General features: G+C 35.5%; 1 long non-coding RNA gene across 2 annotated transcripts in view; it reads right to left on the bottom strand.

Annotated features, from left to right (window-relative positions):
* Positions 1-960: 960 nt before the first annotated feature.
* LOC143649558 (uncharacterized) overlaps positions 961-17340 on the bottom strand; it is a 33165-nt gene continuing 16785 nt past the window's right edge. The window contains exon 4 of one of the 2 annotated variants that reach the window (XR_013159104.1): positions 961-1059. This is a non-coding gene — a long non-coding RNA (uncharacterized LOC143649558). Of the gene's footprint in view, positions 1060-4621; positions 4853-17340 lie in introns of those variants that run through there. The other variant, XR_013159103.1, reaches the window with a different exon arrangement.

The raw sequence follows: 17340 nt of genomic DNA, 5'->3' as shown, positions 1-17340 counted from the left end.
TCCTTAAATTTAAGGAAGAATTTAAAGAAAAAGAATTTAAACTCATGTTAGAAATGAATTCTACATTAAAATTTGTCTAAGTGTATGGACCAGTGTTACCAGCTCAAGTGAGTTTTTCAGACACTCACGCAGTATGATAGAAGCTCTTTTATTTCTTTCTCACGAGAAAGGGCACTCACAGAAACAAGCAGCCAGCAAGTGTAGAGTATGGGAGCATGCAGGCTTCTTTTATCTTAGTCCCTAATGCAAGGGGTCCCTGCCCCCATTCACCATTGCCTGATTACTTAGGTGGCACAATCTAGTCTTGGAAACTAGAAAATAGGTGAGTTTTCTACATCTTATTATCATAATTATTCATTCAGCTTTTAACCAATCACAGATTAGAATAAACTGAATCCTTAATCTGCATAGCCAACTGCCTTTATATAGAGGGGATCAACTGAATAAACTTTATGCCCAAAGCACCTATCATATTCTAGTATTAACATGATTTTGAGGAATGTGGACTAGGTTAGGAGGTCAAGACTTAAACAAAGGGGTTTCCATACTTTCTTATTTGAGTGGGAGGAGTCTACTATCCCATACAAAAGGTAGAATAAACTTGTTTCATTATTAAGTCTTATTAATTAAGACTTTAATTAATAGTCTTAAGTAAATTATGAAATGACCAAAAAGAACAAAAGCCTAGTAAATAAATAAAAAGAATCAGGTAAATAGCAATTGAGGCCAAATATAAGCAAAGAAGAACCAACTCACATATAATTGGAATGACTGATGAAACCTTAGGCTGTCATCACTTCAGGGTAGTAACATACAAAGCAGACAACTGGAAACTAGTATTTTGAGAAATGTGAAGAAAGAAAATATGTGCCAAGAACACTACATAGAGTCAAGCTGTGCTTTAAGGATTAAGGCTATAGAAAAACAGCTTTTACCACTAAGAACTAAAGAAATATTGTGCTTCATGATCTCTTCTTGAGGACAAGCTTTGCCAAACCAGGAGATGACTGGAGAACTTCAGCACAGGACTGATGGTGATCATTGGCTCTACTTAAATGTCTAAAATCAAAACAAATGTGAGACAGGCATGGAAGAATAAAATGACAATATTCTGTGTTCTAACAAAGCAGAAAAATCTAAGTAAAAATGGTTAATAAAATTTACAATTAAAGATATTTTGAATAGAGGTTTATCTTATAAATTCCTCCCATACTCACACTGTTTAAAAAATTAACTTCAAAACAACAGGGGCCTAAGTATTAATCTACATTTATGAAATTCCTAGGAAACATATGGAAGAAAATATTTTGACTTTGTGCTATGTTAAGATTTTTTTTTATAAGGTACTAGAATCTGATGAAAAAAGCAAGTAGAACTTAATCAAAATTAAGCACGTCTAATCATCAAAAGACACTGTTAATAAAATAAAATAGGGACAAAAAATATACATCTGATCAAGGACTTCTATTCATAAAATACAAAGAATTTTAATAACTAAACATTAAGGGAAAAAGAAATTAGAAGTTGGCAAAACATTTGAAAGGAAACAAATAAAATCATATGAAAACTTATAGGCAGCATTAGTCCTTCAGGAAATGCCAATTTAAAATGACACTTATTAGAAAGGGTAAACTTTTTAAAAATCTGAAAGTTCCAACTGCTGGGATAGATTTGGAACAACTAGAACTCTGCTACATTTGGTGGGGAGGGAGTTCAAAATGCTGTTATCACTGTGGAAAATAATTTGGTAGTTTTATATAAATTAAACATGCAGTTAACAAGTGACTTTCTCCTAGGTATTTACACAAAATAATTATAAGCACAGCTAGAGACAAAGATCTGTGTGCAAATATTTGTGAAAGATTTCTATAAAATAAAAAATGCAATGGTAAATAACCCAAATTTTCATTAACTGGTGAATGCTAAACAACAACAGAAAAATATACCACAGTAAGTTTATATCATTAAATACTACTCAGCCATATAAAAGAGAAAATATAGATACATGCAATCACATAGATGAATCTTAAAAAGATTATGCTGAGTTTAAAAGCCCTGTATACTTAATGATTCCATTTTTGTATTGCATTTTGGAAGGGCAAAATTATAAGAACAACAAACAGGTCACTGGTTGCCAGGGCTTTGGGGTAGCAGGAGGTGAGCGACTACAAAGGAGCAGAGAGGAATTTTGAGGTGACGGTGGCATTAGATTATGCTATGTTTATCAAACTCCATAGACACTGTCAACTTAAACATACTACATGCTACATGTACCTAGATAAATCTGATGTAAATTGTGTGTATACATATATACACATATATATTTGTATATATGTATACATTTGTATGTTTTTCAAGCATGCATGCAAATCCCCTTAAAATCTTGTGAAAAAATGTAGACTTTGAAGCAGGAAATGTGAGGCAAGGCCTAAAATTCAACATTTCTAACAAGTGTCCAGATGCTAGTCATGTTGCTAGTCCATGGGCCATACATGAGAAATTGGACAATGCCTTGGGAAATATCAGACTGGACCATTTCTAAGGAGTTAAAGGCAACTTAAAATCAGTTGACATAAATTGTAACCCACCATATTTAGAAAAGATTATTGGAACCATAAAATCTCCCCAGAGGCTCTATTCAGTTCAAACATTGTCATGCAATATATACAGTCTATGAAGGAGAACTTGTTGGGTTTGCCCAGATGAAGGCCAATGAAATTTGAGTCAGCAAATCTTGATTTATAGATTTGTGTTTATTAAGCCTTAAGTACTGTCAATAGGGATCTAAATTTCCAAGATCTCATTCATGAAGTTCTTGTGAAATTTTATGCCCACATCAGTTCATGTTAAAAATTTAACCCTGTGTATGCTGTGAGATATTTTTAGTCAAAGTTGAATTTTTAAAATGGGGTAGTACCTTTGGAAGTGTCAGAGTAACTAGCTTAATGATGGCAACTTAGCCCTTGATCTCTATTAATACCCCTAGAAAAGCTTCACATTTGTGATTCCTTCTAAATTAGGCCATAGGAAATTAGTAAAGAAGACATTCCTTTTTGCTAAAGCTGCTGGAATGCAATATAGCAGAAATGGATTAGATTTTATAAAGGCGATTTATTAGGTAACATATTTACAGTTCCTAGGTCATGAAAATGTCCAAATTAAGGCATCAACAGGGTGATACGTGGACTCTGATGAAATGCCGCTGGCATATGGGACACCTCTGTCAGCTGGGGGGCACATTGCCTGCATCTGCTGATCCTTGTTCCCAGTTCCATTGCTTTCAGCTTCCGATTCCAGTGGCCTCCTCTCTGTATCTTCTCTTAGCTTCTCCAGGACAAAAAATGGATTTCATCCCTTATATCCTCTTGGCTTTCTCCTGGGTCCTTTGTTTGTTATCTCCCAGGGCACTTTGGTCTGATCTATCATTGTCCTGTCCTGATTTCATCTCTCTCTCTTAAAGGACTGCAGTAGTGGATTAAGACCCAGCTTGAATGGGTGGGATCACATCTCCATGGAAACAAGCTAACCAGAGGGTGCCACCCAATGATAGGTCTGCCCCCACAAGATGGATTAAAAGAACTTGGCTTTTCTGGGGTATATAACAGCTTCAAACCAGCACACCCGTCTCCATTTATGAAGGAAAACTTTTACAGGATCAAGCCATAATTCAATTTCTAATTTTCCCTGATTTAGTTTATAGTGAATTGATTCCTTTGTGTATTAACGTACTAGACACAGGATGCAATGACTTAACACAATTATGATATAATTTTAACTTTACATAATTTCTTAAATGCTAATAAAGACATAGGAAAAGTACTTACACAATATAAGAAAGATATTCTTTCCCTAGGGGAGTAGTTATAATTATATTATGTCATAAATATTTTTATTTTCTGGTTGTAATTATTTATGAATAAGATTTATTTTAAATACTCCCTATTTTGTCCTTTTATTAATGGTAAAAGATGAAAGTGAGGAATCCACATAAACAGCAATGCTACCATATGCACTCATCACACGCTGGAAGTTACCTTAGTCATTTGCTTCTTCTATAATCTTATCTCAGAATTTATTTATTTTTATAGTATCATATTTTTTCTCAGATCATCTTTCTACAGTATATTGTATAAAACTGAGTTCTAATCCAATCCAGTAACACATGTGGAAAGAACGAATGTTGGCCCTGATCCTCAAGGGGGATTATGTCAGACTTTTCCATTCAGGGCAGAGCTTTTCAGTATGTTTTTGCCACCCAAATCTATCAAAGTCCATCAATGCTTTATGTTGTTAAGTGGCAAAAATGTTCCTATTCTCAAAACATGAGTTTAAACTGTTATGTGTGCAATCAGTTCAAATATTGAAATCCAGCAATGAATATTTTATAGAATATTCTGTTGAAGAAAATAGGATTTGTCCTTAATTCTTGTTCAATAGTGAATGAGCAACTACACTGCTCTTTGAGTGGCAAAAATACAGAGTATTGACTTTGCTTTCTGCTTACGGTATATTTTCTGAGTTTTTATTGAGTTTGCATTTTTAGTTGTTTTATTCTCTTGAGTCACGGACAATTCTCCAGAATTTTTTTTTTTAATTCATCTTAAATTGGCTTAGGTTAAGATCTTATTTGGTTACTGAAAAAAACAGCCGACAATGCTGATCAGGTATCTTTTGCTGGTTCACAACTGAAAGTGAATTTTATACTATGTATCTACTGCCATGGCTGAGCAGTTGAGAAGAATTGGATCAAAGTTCTTCCTTCTCAGTAGGAACCCACAACACTCTGGGTTTAGCTCTTGCCAAGTCTCATCAGTGAAACAAGGTGTTGGCCAAATACTAGGATGAGAGGACTCTAAGGAAAATCAACAAGAATCATTGTTAGTGGCACTTTTTCCTCTGAGATATTTTTAATAGATACTTTTTGGCAGGGAGCTACAATTTTTTACATATGGCAAACAAGGCCATTAGATAGCATAATAAAAACTACCTCATACACTTGGTGTGCTTGTCAATCAATTGACTATTGCAAAGTTTTGTCTTTCATCATTTACAAAAAAATGCAAGAGAATTCTCCCATAATACTCCTCCCTCCAAAGACAAAATTTAGAACTAGATAAAAAGAAAAGTAAAATAAATAAATAAAAAATCAGAGAAGCATCCAGCAATAGGGTACATTATCAAGCACATGGCCTGGGTAATTTAGTTGCAGGGAACGATGTACTTGCCTCATTTCTCTACTAAACTTTTCTCTTATAAATGGATATCATTAGTGCTCAACTTCACAGAGCTGGTGGCCACAGTCCACAGTACAAAAATATCCCCCATGAATCATAGATTGAAAACTTATCAGACTGAAAGCAATCCTAAAACCACCTATCCAAAGCCTGGGTTTCTTCCACAACAGGAGAGTCTCATCCCTGTTACACAGGAGGAGTACTGAAACTCCGTGTTTCCTCTCTGGGCAGGTATGCCTGCAAGAAGATTCTTAAATGCAGTGAAAGTGCGTCTCCCTGTTAACCCTTACTTATGGGTAATAAGCCCCCTCTTTGGACTATACAATAAACTAATCTCAGATGCAGCAGCCTGTTGTGTTTCATGTTGTCCCAAAGTCTTCTTTTCCTTTTTTCCAAATGAAATCTATTTCAACGGATTTTTAGGATATTCTTGAGTGGCTTCATCGTTCTGATGTCAGGATATCTTCTAATTTTTCTATCTCCATCTTAAAGTGTGACATGTAACAACAATTGTCAGCTATGAACAAATTTCCAGGAAAATACCTATAGTTCTGTTTGAAATCTGTTTGGTGATCGGATGATTGGTGGACTTCCTTCTAGAAGAATCAGAAAGAGATGCAGACGGGAATTTCATTTTCCAGAAGAAGAAGTTGTATTCCTTTAATGTACATAAATTTGTTCTCATCATTCATTTACAAATTCATTTATTCATTCATTCACTTATTAAAAACAAGGCCATTTGCTAGCTTTATACATATATAGAGAGAGAAGCCGTGTTCAAAACCAGTACCAAGCAATCACAATCATGTGAAAAACATGAGATGCATTTCATAAGTAAAAAATATGGTATAGACTGTATTTAACTACTTAAGGAAAATATAGGTGGTATGTCATGGTGTTTCAGAGATTGAGAGATTATTTTTAGGGCACGTTGACTTTATTCTCTTGTCTTAAAGTTTTTATCCAATTTAATATTTGAGACATTTTATACTTAATCTCAAGCAGTAAGCTCTCTTTTTATTTGATTGTAAATTATTGAGCTGGAAATTTTGTCATAAAGAGAAAACGCCCTCTAGAATGTATTGGGTGACATTACACATACACGTGATTTGTTAGTAGCATTGTGATGGTAATGGTATTTGTATTGAGTCAGGCTTATGTCTTTATGTGCAGTGTGTGCACTAAAAACTGCTCATTTTATTATGCAAATTGGCATATTTTTATCTCATCATTTCTTAAAGAATAGAAAATTTTAATAAAGCAATAGAATACACTTTGTGTAACGCTTTTTACTTTATAATTATGGAGATGCTATGAATGCTGGTACTTGGACTACCCTAAGAAATCTAGGTACTGCAATACAAACAACACTAAAACTTATGCAATGCATACTGTGTGTTATCTTAGAACTGAGAGAGGTAGAGTCACAATTACTCTTCACAAAATGCCTGCAAAGCAGATGTTATTAGACCCAATGTTTTAGAGAAGCAGATCAAATTTTAGATATGTCAAGTTAATAACTCTGTCATACAGCTATCAAATACAGCCCTCTGTGGTTTGACTTGAGACACGTTCATTTACCAAATACAAATGTTTCACAGTTTTCAGAAAATATTTTTATTTCCATGCTTACCTAAATCGCTTCTCTCAAGGCAAGGAGAATGTGAGAATTTTCAGTATATGTGATCAGAGGAGGAAATGTTTACTGTTGCTTCTCAATCACAATAATTACACTAATTGTCATCTGAATTTAAAACTAAGAGGCTTAGAAGAGGCATGCCCTTTGGTCACTTCTCTTTCTCCAGGGTTTCTGAAGAGGCCATGATCATTAGGCCTTTTCCTAAAGGCATCAATCTGAAGCTCACATATCCTCCAAAGTAAATTGGGAGGGCTTGACTCAGAGTCTATCCAAAAGCAGCTCTAATGAATAATTACTGTAAAGCATTCTAATGTACAGATTTTAAGTTCAAACAGTAACTTTGAGGATAGAAGATGTAAGAAGAAGTGTGAAATCAGTATAGCTTCAGGCTCTGCTTTCTTTAATGTAATAGTATAATGAAGTTAGTTTCTAAGTTTCAGGAAAATGGATGATGACATCCACTATTGATCACAGGACAGGTTGAAAACAATATTATAATAATCCATACCAGTCAGCTTGACCTTTGAGTGATTTGGCCTTTACCTTGAGCGGGAGGAAAAAGGAAGAATGAAATAAAGGTGCTTATATAAGTCAAGTATAGCATAGGCATTGTCAGGTCCCTAGACTTTATTATTATTTATCATTAAAGCCCAGTGATCCATCTAATCACTAATCTCATTAGACGGCTGTGAAGTCAGGAAGACAGGCCAACGGAGGCTCTTACACCCACTCAGCAATGAACTTTAAACATTTTTTCAAGGTCTTTATTAGGAAACGGACCTTTAAAGCAATAAAGGGGCTGCAAATATCTGTCGCAGCTCAAATATCACCTCTGCAAAGGTTCCTAGGATCTTCCCACTTAAAATCAATTTCTCCTTCCTATATATTGTACCCCTTTAATAGGGCATAGATTATAATCATGGACTGTTAGACCTTGGAAGGCACTTAGAATTAAGTGATGGACTAATGCCACTACACTCATTAGAGAGACAGGACCTTTCAGAACATCTGCCTCCGCTGCTAGATTATAGCTAGTGGACATTAACTCTTTGTCCCCTGCACTATGCAACACAGGCTATGAGTGAATAACATCTGATCATGGAAAGAAAGGAGAACTTCACAGTGTAGGCAGCATTTCATGGCTCTGAAATGGATGGAGAGATTACAACCAAGGTAGAGGCAAGGGACAAGTGATACGCAGGCAACAGTGTAACATTGATTGGACAGCAGGCGGCCAGAGAATGGATGCTCATTTTTTCATAAAAGCAGCAGCAAATATTGAGTGCCAATTGTATCACTTAACACTTTCTAAACCAGTTATGTTTCCCTAGTTATTAAGAGTACAAGAGGATGACAGATGTTTTCATGTCATGTTGACCTCTACACTGAACAACTGTGTGATTACTGACTCAGAGATGTCATAGGTACGTTAGTGCAGTGATAGAATATACACGAAACTGCACTGCACACTTGTCAAAAGTGTAGGAGCTGGTGCCAGAATGCCAGGGTTCAAATCCCAACCACACCAATTTCTCATTGTGTAACTTTGGGGCATCACAATACATCTTTAAGTCTCATTGGCAAAACAGGGATAATGGTAGTATCTACTAGGGGAGCAAGTGATGTTAGAGCAAAAATTTTAATTTTTTTTGCCAAGAATTGATCAAAGAGTTTTTAGATGTGGCACCAAAAGCATGATCCATAGAAGAAAAAGTAGACGGGATTTTACTAAAATTTAACACTTTCGCTCATCAAAAGACCTTACTGAGAAAATGAAAAGACAACCCAAAAAAAAGCAGGAGGAAAACATTTGTAAAGCAGATAGGTGATAAAGAACTTGAATCCACAAAATATAAAGAACTTTTACAACTCAGTAATAACAAGACAAACAACTCAACTAAAAAATGAGAAAAAACTTAGATGGACCATGCACCACAGAAGATAACTGAATGGCTAATAAGCACATGAAAAGATATTTACCATAATTAAATGTTAGGGAAATGTAAATCAAAAGCCCAATGACATACCACTTTATATGTATTATATGGTTATAATCAAAAGGACAGACACATCTACTGCTGGCCAGGCTGAAGAGAAAATGAACATTTGTGTAGTACAGGTGAAAATATAGAATATTATAGATACCCAGGAAAGCAGTTTCTCAGTGTAAATGAACCCTTATGCATTACAGGTGAAAATATAGAATATTATAGACACTCAGGAAAGCAGTTTTTCAGCATCTTAGAAATATAAACATAAATTTGTCCTAAGACTGAGCAGTTTCACTTGTAGAAATTTGAAAGAGAAAAGAAATCATATGCCCACAGGAAGAAATGTAGCATTATTCATAATAACCCCAAACTGGAGCAATCCAAATGCATATCAACTGATGAATTGACAAACAAAAAATGGCACTTTGAAACGATGGATTATAACTCATCAATAAAAAGAAGAAAGTATTGATAGATGCTTTCATGTGGATCACCTAAAAATATTATAAGTAGCAACAGAATCCAGAAAAAAAAAGACCACATACAGTAGGACTTCCTTTTACATGAGCAATGTGTTCCAAGACTCTTCTTGTAAATTGGAAATTGTGCATAATAGCAAACCCCATTATTTAATAAGTATTTCTATATGAAAATACCTATCACACATTTTTATAAATAAGATGAATGAACACTATAATAACAAGAAGTAAACAAAATTAGTCATAGAAAGAATTTTTAAATATCTTAATTCTCTCTCTTGGCCTTTATGATTTTCAATGGCCAGTTGAGAGCACTGGAATTCGCGAGTATTGTGTTAATGTAAAATTATATTATTTCATTTATAGGAAATAATCTAGAAAAATGTGAGCATACGGAGACAGAAAACAGATCAGTGTTTGTATCAGGCTCTGAGTGGAAGTAGGGATAGCTGAGAATAGATTTAAGGGACCTTATTGGGATGACGGAAGTGCTCCAAAACTGCGTTTGTAGTCTTGTTTGTACAACGCTCTAACTGTACTAAAATTATTTAATTCTACATTAAAATTGGGTTAAAGTTATACTGTGTAAATTATAATCCGATAAAACTCTTTGAAGCACATATGTTGAGAAAAGGGTAAAGAATATAAAAAGCAGTCCTTAACCCCAAATGTCCTTTAAAACTCCTAGAATATATGAATATTTACATGATTTGAATTATAATAAGAGCAACAAAATAATATTGACTTTATGGGGATTTTGAGAGTAACTAAAACTTTACCTGTAAAGTACCTAACCCGGCCCACATAGAAGACAGTTCATAAATGTTAGATGTGAGGACTAAGTTTCTGGCTGTGTGGGTTATCATGGGTCTCATCACCCTGTCACAGCTCTGCTCTCTAGGAATTTCATAAAGGGGCTCTCTCCAAAATGTTTCCTCTTTTAAATGATTCCAGTAAATTAATCAAGACCCACCTGGAATGGGTGGCACCACATCTTTGTGGAGATAACCTAATCAAGTTTCCACCCTATAGTGCTGAATGAGGATTAAAAGAAACTATTGCTCCCACAAGATTGGATCAGGACTAAAACGTGGCTTTTCTAGAGTACGTATCCTTTCAAACCAGCACAGATGGCTTGAGGATTGCCTGGGAAATTTTACAACACCCCACTTGCTAAGTTCTAAAATTCAAGATGGGTAATTTTGCTTATAGCTTTTAGTGGGATGGGAGGGCATGTCTATGTCCACTTCAATTTGACACAGAGCTGGAGGGGATGGGATGGATATAAGGTATTCTGAGACCGAAGACTGTAAAGGAGAGCTTCTTCCGATAAATTTCCCAACTTGGAGTTGCTGGACATTGTCTCTTGTCCTCTGTGCCTCAAAAGGCTGTAAAGCTTTTAAGATCAATTATTTGATTTAGAAAGTTCTACAAAGATAAAAATTATCTCACTACCCTGTTTGCATCTTTGGGTCCTATTTCCACTCAGTGTTTAGTCTAAATATTTCTTACCAGCCTGTCTATGCATATAATAGGTTCCTTTTAACTTTTAATCCTATAATTATGGCTATTTTCAGTGGAGAGTTGACCCTCTTTCTCTAGGCTGATGTCTTGTCAAACATTCCTGCTAGAATTTAAGCTTCCTGAGGGCAAGGTGATGACTGGTTTTGCTTAAATATTATAGTTCCATCTCCTAACCTTTAGCTATTCACAGAGTATGTAACCAGTAAGTACTGGCAAATGACTGTATGAATTTGCTAATGAAAAGGAGAATTCACTTTAATTCAACCTTTTGGATTGGAACACCCTATTTATATTGTTATCTATGGCATCACCCAAGAAACATTTTCACCCATACTATATTTTGTTGACAAGGGTTGGCAAGATGCTAAAACTAGGGTGCACATCACTCCTCAGCTCCCTCTGCCTTAAGACACTCCATTGAAGCCAGCCTTAGCCAGATGGAAAAATTGACAAGCATCATCAGATGCATTCTCAAGCTCTCCAGTCTGGGTCTCTACAAGTTTCTAAGCTATCACTCTGGAGCAAACCTCATTTCCGTTTTGTCATCTAGCTTCACTACAAGACTGTCAGAGGAACAACAGGCATGTTGTTCTGCTTTCTTACTGTTCACTTCTCATCTGCTCCTTCTTGGGGCATCACCCTAGAAAGCTTTCCCAGGCACCAGCAACGTTTTCCCTTGGGAGCATTTACATCCAGTTTACACTTTTCTCAACACTTGTGGAACCAGCTTCCTTGCCCTCTCCCAGAGGCACCACTGTAGCTGTTGGGCATCCTCCTAATAGGGCCAGTACCCTTCCTGGAGCTCGGAAACACCACTTTCAAACACTGAGTCTTCTACAAAGTCCTGAACTTCAGGGTCTCAGTTTTTTTAAATCCAGCCTCTTCCCTTTCTTCCTCCAGTGCCAAAGGTGGGAGCTGCTTCCTGAAGTTACTCCCTCTCTATCTGACCCTCAGTATTTTCTTCTTCTTTTTTTTTTTAACATCTATCTTTCTTTCTGATTTCATTTATGTCCCCAGCTCTCCTCCCTCTATCATTCTCACATGCAGCTTCATTCAGTGTTTTAACATAATTGTATTACAGTTAGGTAGTATCGTGCTGTCCATTTCTGAGTTTTTGTATCTAGTCCTGTTGCACAGTCTGTATCCCTTCAGCTCCAATTACCCAATATCTTACCCTATTTCTATCTCCTGATGGTCCGTGTTACCAATGAAATATTCCAATTTTATTCATTAATGTCAGTTCATATCAGTGAAACCATACAGTATTTGTCCTTTAGTTTTTGGCTAGTCTCACTCAACATAATATTCTCAAGGTCCATCCATGTTGTTACATACTTCATAAGTTTATTCTGTCTTAACACTGCGTAATATTCCATTGTGTGTATATACCACAGTTTGTTTAGCCTCTCGTCTGTTGATGGACATTTTGGCCGTTTCCATCTCTTTGCAATTGTAAATAATGCTGCTATAAACATTGGTGTGCAAATGTCTGTTTGTATCTTTGCCCTATGTCCTCTGAGTAGATACCTAGCAAAGGTATTGCTGGGTCATATGGCAATTCTATATTCAGCTTTTTGAGCAACCGTCAGACTGCCTTTCACAGCGGAAGTCTGTTTTCTTCTTATCCAACCAATTGCCTTCTCACATCCTATACATAATTAACAATATTTTATTTTGAATTATCTGTCAAAATAACCAGCATGGTGTTTGTCTCCTGCCTGATACAGAGATTGATCTCTCCGTTCCCTTTTTCTGTCCCTTGTTCCAGTCCATCAAATTTCTATATACAAAATAATGTAATATTTAAAAACATTATATAATATTTGGCCACATTTTGGTATAAATGTCTAAAAATAAGGTAAAGTGTTAAAAATTCTAGGATACATTTATGTTGATGTAAATGAACCATTCATATAGAAAATAATGTGGAAAGAGTTGAGGACACCTTATATCTAGAGACTGATACTAAACAATGTAATTGTGTTAATTGTCTTAAAATTATCTCTATATTGTCATACAATGAACCAGTAAGGTGCAAAGGTAATCTCTCACATTACCTTTGCACCACCCATCCCCTATCCATAAAGGCATAAAAGTGCCCACCTCTTGGAGCGACTGGGAAGATCCCTCCAAAAAAGGAAGGTGGCGATAGTGATTGCAGCCATCACAGCAATCCTGTTCCTATAGCCTTATAAAGTATATGCAGCTACAGATATGTGTCCATTTCTGTGATGGGAATGATTGTGTGTGCATTTTGTAGTTTGAGGAGCGATGTCACAATAACACGGAGGTTGCGTTGGTTCACACACATGTCTTTTCCAGGTATATGGAAGAAAATCACAGAAGGAGACTTATAATCTTCAGCAGAAAAGGAAAGACATCTTCAACTTTGCTGTTACACTGGCAGCAGAAGCTCTACAGCTACATGGCAAGAAGATTTAGATGGTCTAGGGTGAACCTCAGGCCTGGTGGGTGGCACTGCTGCCCTCTTGGTGCCAGAGGATGCCAGTTTCTCTATGTTCAGAACACCAGGCATGCATGGATGAGGCCCTTGACAAAATAAATAAGAGAATGGATGAAGAGACGATGTGCGACAAAGAGGATATGCGTCTTTTATTAATTCAATGAGGACATTAAAATGATCCCTCTTTTAGAGGATAAGGCAAGCATATTAATAGGAAGGCCTAGGCTGATAGTGCACAAAGCTGCTTCTTCTCCAAAGACCTGGCCGGGGCTAAATGGGAGTCAGAGGACCAAGAGACTAAGGCTCTGCTGGAGGCCATCCTTATCTATGACTCATGCTGGAGTAAGGACAGCTGGTCTCCTAGCCTCTTAAAGTGGTAGTAACTCCAAAGTACACCTCAATCTCCACATCTTGTGTGGAATACAATAGAGCAGCCACCAGCCACTGCCCCTCCTGAGCACTTGAAACTAGCCAATCTGGACTAAGAGGTGTTGTAAACATAACATCACACTGGATTTCAAATACATAATATTTTTAAAAATGTAAAATATCTCCTTAATAATTAAATTTCTTTAGTTACTCATAGAAATGAAAATATTTTGGATTTATTGCATTGAAAGAAGAAATGCAATATTAAAAGAATTTCACCTTTTTCTTTTTACTTGTTTTTACTGCAACTACTAAAATTTTTCACTTGCAGAGATGAGTGCATTTGTGGCTCACATTATATTTGTATCAGGCAGCCTAAGTTCAGAACTATCTGGTGGCATCAGAGTGAAACCAGTCTTTGGTTGAGATCACATTCTTGACTGGATTTTATGCCTTACCCTCTCTTATTTCTTTCACCTACCTGACTACAAAAGGATTCCTCAAGTAAATTCCTTCCAAAAATAGCTCTGTCTTTGGTTTTGATTCTAGGAACTTGACCAAAGACAGTTAGTTCAGAAGTAATCCTGGGAGGCAGATTCTAAGGCTGGAATGTGGAATTGGATTACTCAACATCTGGATGGCATCCAGCAGTTATCACGCCACTGGTGGTGTGAAGTGTTAGGAGTCATCAGGATGTTGTAGCTGCAGTTGCTGATATTTTTCACCTGGGGTTGGACTGTCGAGGGACACAAGTGAAAGGGATGCATTGGTTCTAACAATGTCTCAGACATTTGAGGGGTGTAGCAGAAATATTTGAACAATGCAATTGTGTGGCTGCTACTAAGTACCACTGATTTGTGGCAGAGAAATTTCATGCTAAGGTCTATTAAGCAACATAAGACACAATTTTTTCAAAGATTTGGTATTGTACACGTCATATTCTCTAACTTGAATTGAATAAATTAAAAATGCAATTCCAAAGAAACAAAAATATGATTGAAAATTAAAGAACATTTATTGCAAACAAAATAAAATAGAATGTACAGCATGATTATAATTTAATTAAAAATAGACATATCAACATTAGTGAAATTAAAGGAAAAAGAATATTTAAGGGTATACCAGGTGTTTCAGCTTGCTGAAGCTGCTGGAATGCAATTTACCAGAAATGAGTTGGTTTTTGACAATGGGGATTTATGAAGTTACAACTTACAATTCTAAGGCCATGAAAATGTACAATGAAAGCATAAACAAGAGGAGACCTTCTCTGAAGAAAGGCTCCTCTGAAGAAAGGAACCCCAGGGTTCCTCTGTCATCAAGGCGCATGGCTGGCATCTGCTGCTCTTCTCTTCTGGGTTCCATTGCTTTCAGCTTCTGGTTCCACTGGGTTTTTCTCTCAGCTTCTGTGGGTCTTTCTGTCAGCTCCTCTGGCTACTTCTTGCTTCTCTGTGTGTTTCTGTCTGTCTTTTATCCTTTCATAAAGGACTCCAGTAAAGGATTAAGACCCAGCTTGAATGGGCTGGGTCACAGCTCACTTGAAATAACCTAACCAAAGGATGCCACTTACAATAGGTCTGCAACAATAGGAATGAATTAAAAGAACATGGCTTTTTCTTGGGCACACAATAGCTTCAAACCAATGAACTAGGAAAGAAGGAAAGGCTAGAAATCAATGAGGTAAATGGACAACATAAGACATTGGAGAAACCAAAACACAAAAAGACAAAGAATGCACAAGCATTCCCAACAAATAACCCTAATGTAGAAAAATGCAGAAATTAATGTTATTTAAAATAAAGAAACAGCTTAATAATTAATGACTGATAGATTTGGAGACATCTGATCAGTAAAAAGGGAATAAAGCACAATTAGCCAAAATTCAGGAATTAATAAAGGGAAAAGAAACATGGGTCCCTTTCTCATTAAAACAAATTTGGAAAATCAAGTGTATTATAAAAAATAATAACTAAATGCAATGACCAAATTATAATTAAAAATGCAAATTTTCAAAGAAGAACCAACAAGAAATGCTGCATCAGATCAGTCCTATAACAACTGAAGTTCTAATTTAAAATGTTACTGCAACTGAAACTCCAGGTTTATTTGGCTTTATTTGTAGGAAATAACAAATGTTTTAATTAAGAAATAATTCTAATATTTAACAAATTATCTGCAGCATAGAAAAAAATGAGCAATCTGCAACATTTTATCAGGTTAATAGGAGATGAGAAAAATCCATCAATTCTTACAATAATAAAAACATATGTAGGCTAATCTCCATAATAAATGCACATGTGAAATCACTGAAAAAGATGATTACAGTAAACCTAAAGTTAAAATGAGGAATAAAATAATAAAGGACAGAGCAGAAGTGAATGTAACTGAAAACAGACAAACAAAAGCAAAAATTAATAAACCAAAAGCTATTTTTTTAAAAGTAGGAATAAAATAAACAAATAGCTATACTGGTAAGAAAAAGAAAGAGAATACATATCAACAAAATTAAATTATAAAGGTGTTGTCAATACATGTTTTACAAACATTAAAAGGATGATGAAATTATATTATAAATAATTTTATCCATACAAGGTAACAATTTAGATAAAATGGGCAATATCCTTGAAAAACACAGTTTACTCAAATTGACACAAGATGCAACAGAATATCTGGGTAGCCTGGTATCTGTTTAAGTAATTGAATTTTATACAAAATCTTTGCAAAAAAGAAATCTCCAGGCTCTGATGGTTTCACTTGTGAATTCTCCAAATGATTTAGAGAATAACACTAATTTTACGGAAAGTCTTTCAGAACATACCAGATAAGAGAGCACACTTCCCAAGTCACTACTTTTCGGCTAGCGCAATCTTAAAACGAAAAGACAATGACATCACAAAAGATAAGATTAGGAACCAAAGTCCCTCATGAACATAGAAGTGAAAGTCATTTACCAAATATAAGCAAAAAGAATCCTCCAAACAAAGCAAAACAAACCAACGAGAAAAAGCAACATTGAGTCTATACAGATTTTAAATCAGAAAAATGAGATAGGTTAACCTTCAAAAATCAACCAGCGTAATTCACCATACTAGCATGTTTTTAAAAGCATATGGTAATTTAAATAAATGCAGACATATTTTTAAAAAGTGGTCGTCCTTTCCTGGTAGAACTCTTAGGCACATCTGGAATAGAAGGAAAAAACCATACAGCTACCGTCAGTTTTCCATGAGTGCCCCTTTTCCCTGTAAGACTGGGAATAACGCAAGCATGTCCTACTCTTGTCACTTCTATTCAGTTATTCCTGAAGTCATAGATACTGAATAAGCCAACAAAAATTAATAAATGCATGAATGTTAGAGAAGTCATCTTTCTATCTAAATATGACATGACTACTTATGTTGAAAAATGCCAAAACATCAGTAAGACAAGTACTGCAAATAATAGGTAAGATTTTAAAATACAGGGTGATTATTGAAAACTTTGACAATGAAATTAGAAAACAATTCAATTTAAAACCGTATAGAAAACATGTATGAATAAAATTAATAAAAAATGGTCCAAATCTGTATATTGAAAACTGGGTATTCTCACTGCCAGAGACAAATTAAATAATTCCTAGGAAAATGGGGAGATGTAGTATGTT

The sequence above is a fragment of the Tamandua tetradactyla genome, chromosome 11 (genome assembly GCF_023851605.1).
Source record: "Tamandua tetradactyla isolate mTamTet1 chromosome 11, mTamTet1.pri, whole genome shotgun sequence".
NCBI lineage: Eukaryota > Metazoa > Chordata > Mammalia > Pilosa > Myrmecophagidae > Tamandua > Tamandua tetradactyla.
The sequence above is the reverse complement of the archived record's forward strand: the minus strand, read 5'-3'. Positions and strand labels throughout refer to the sequence as shown.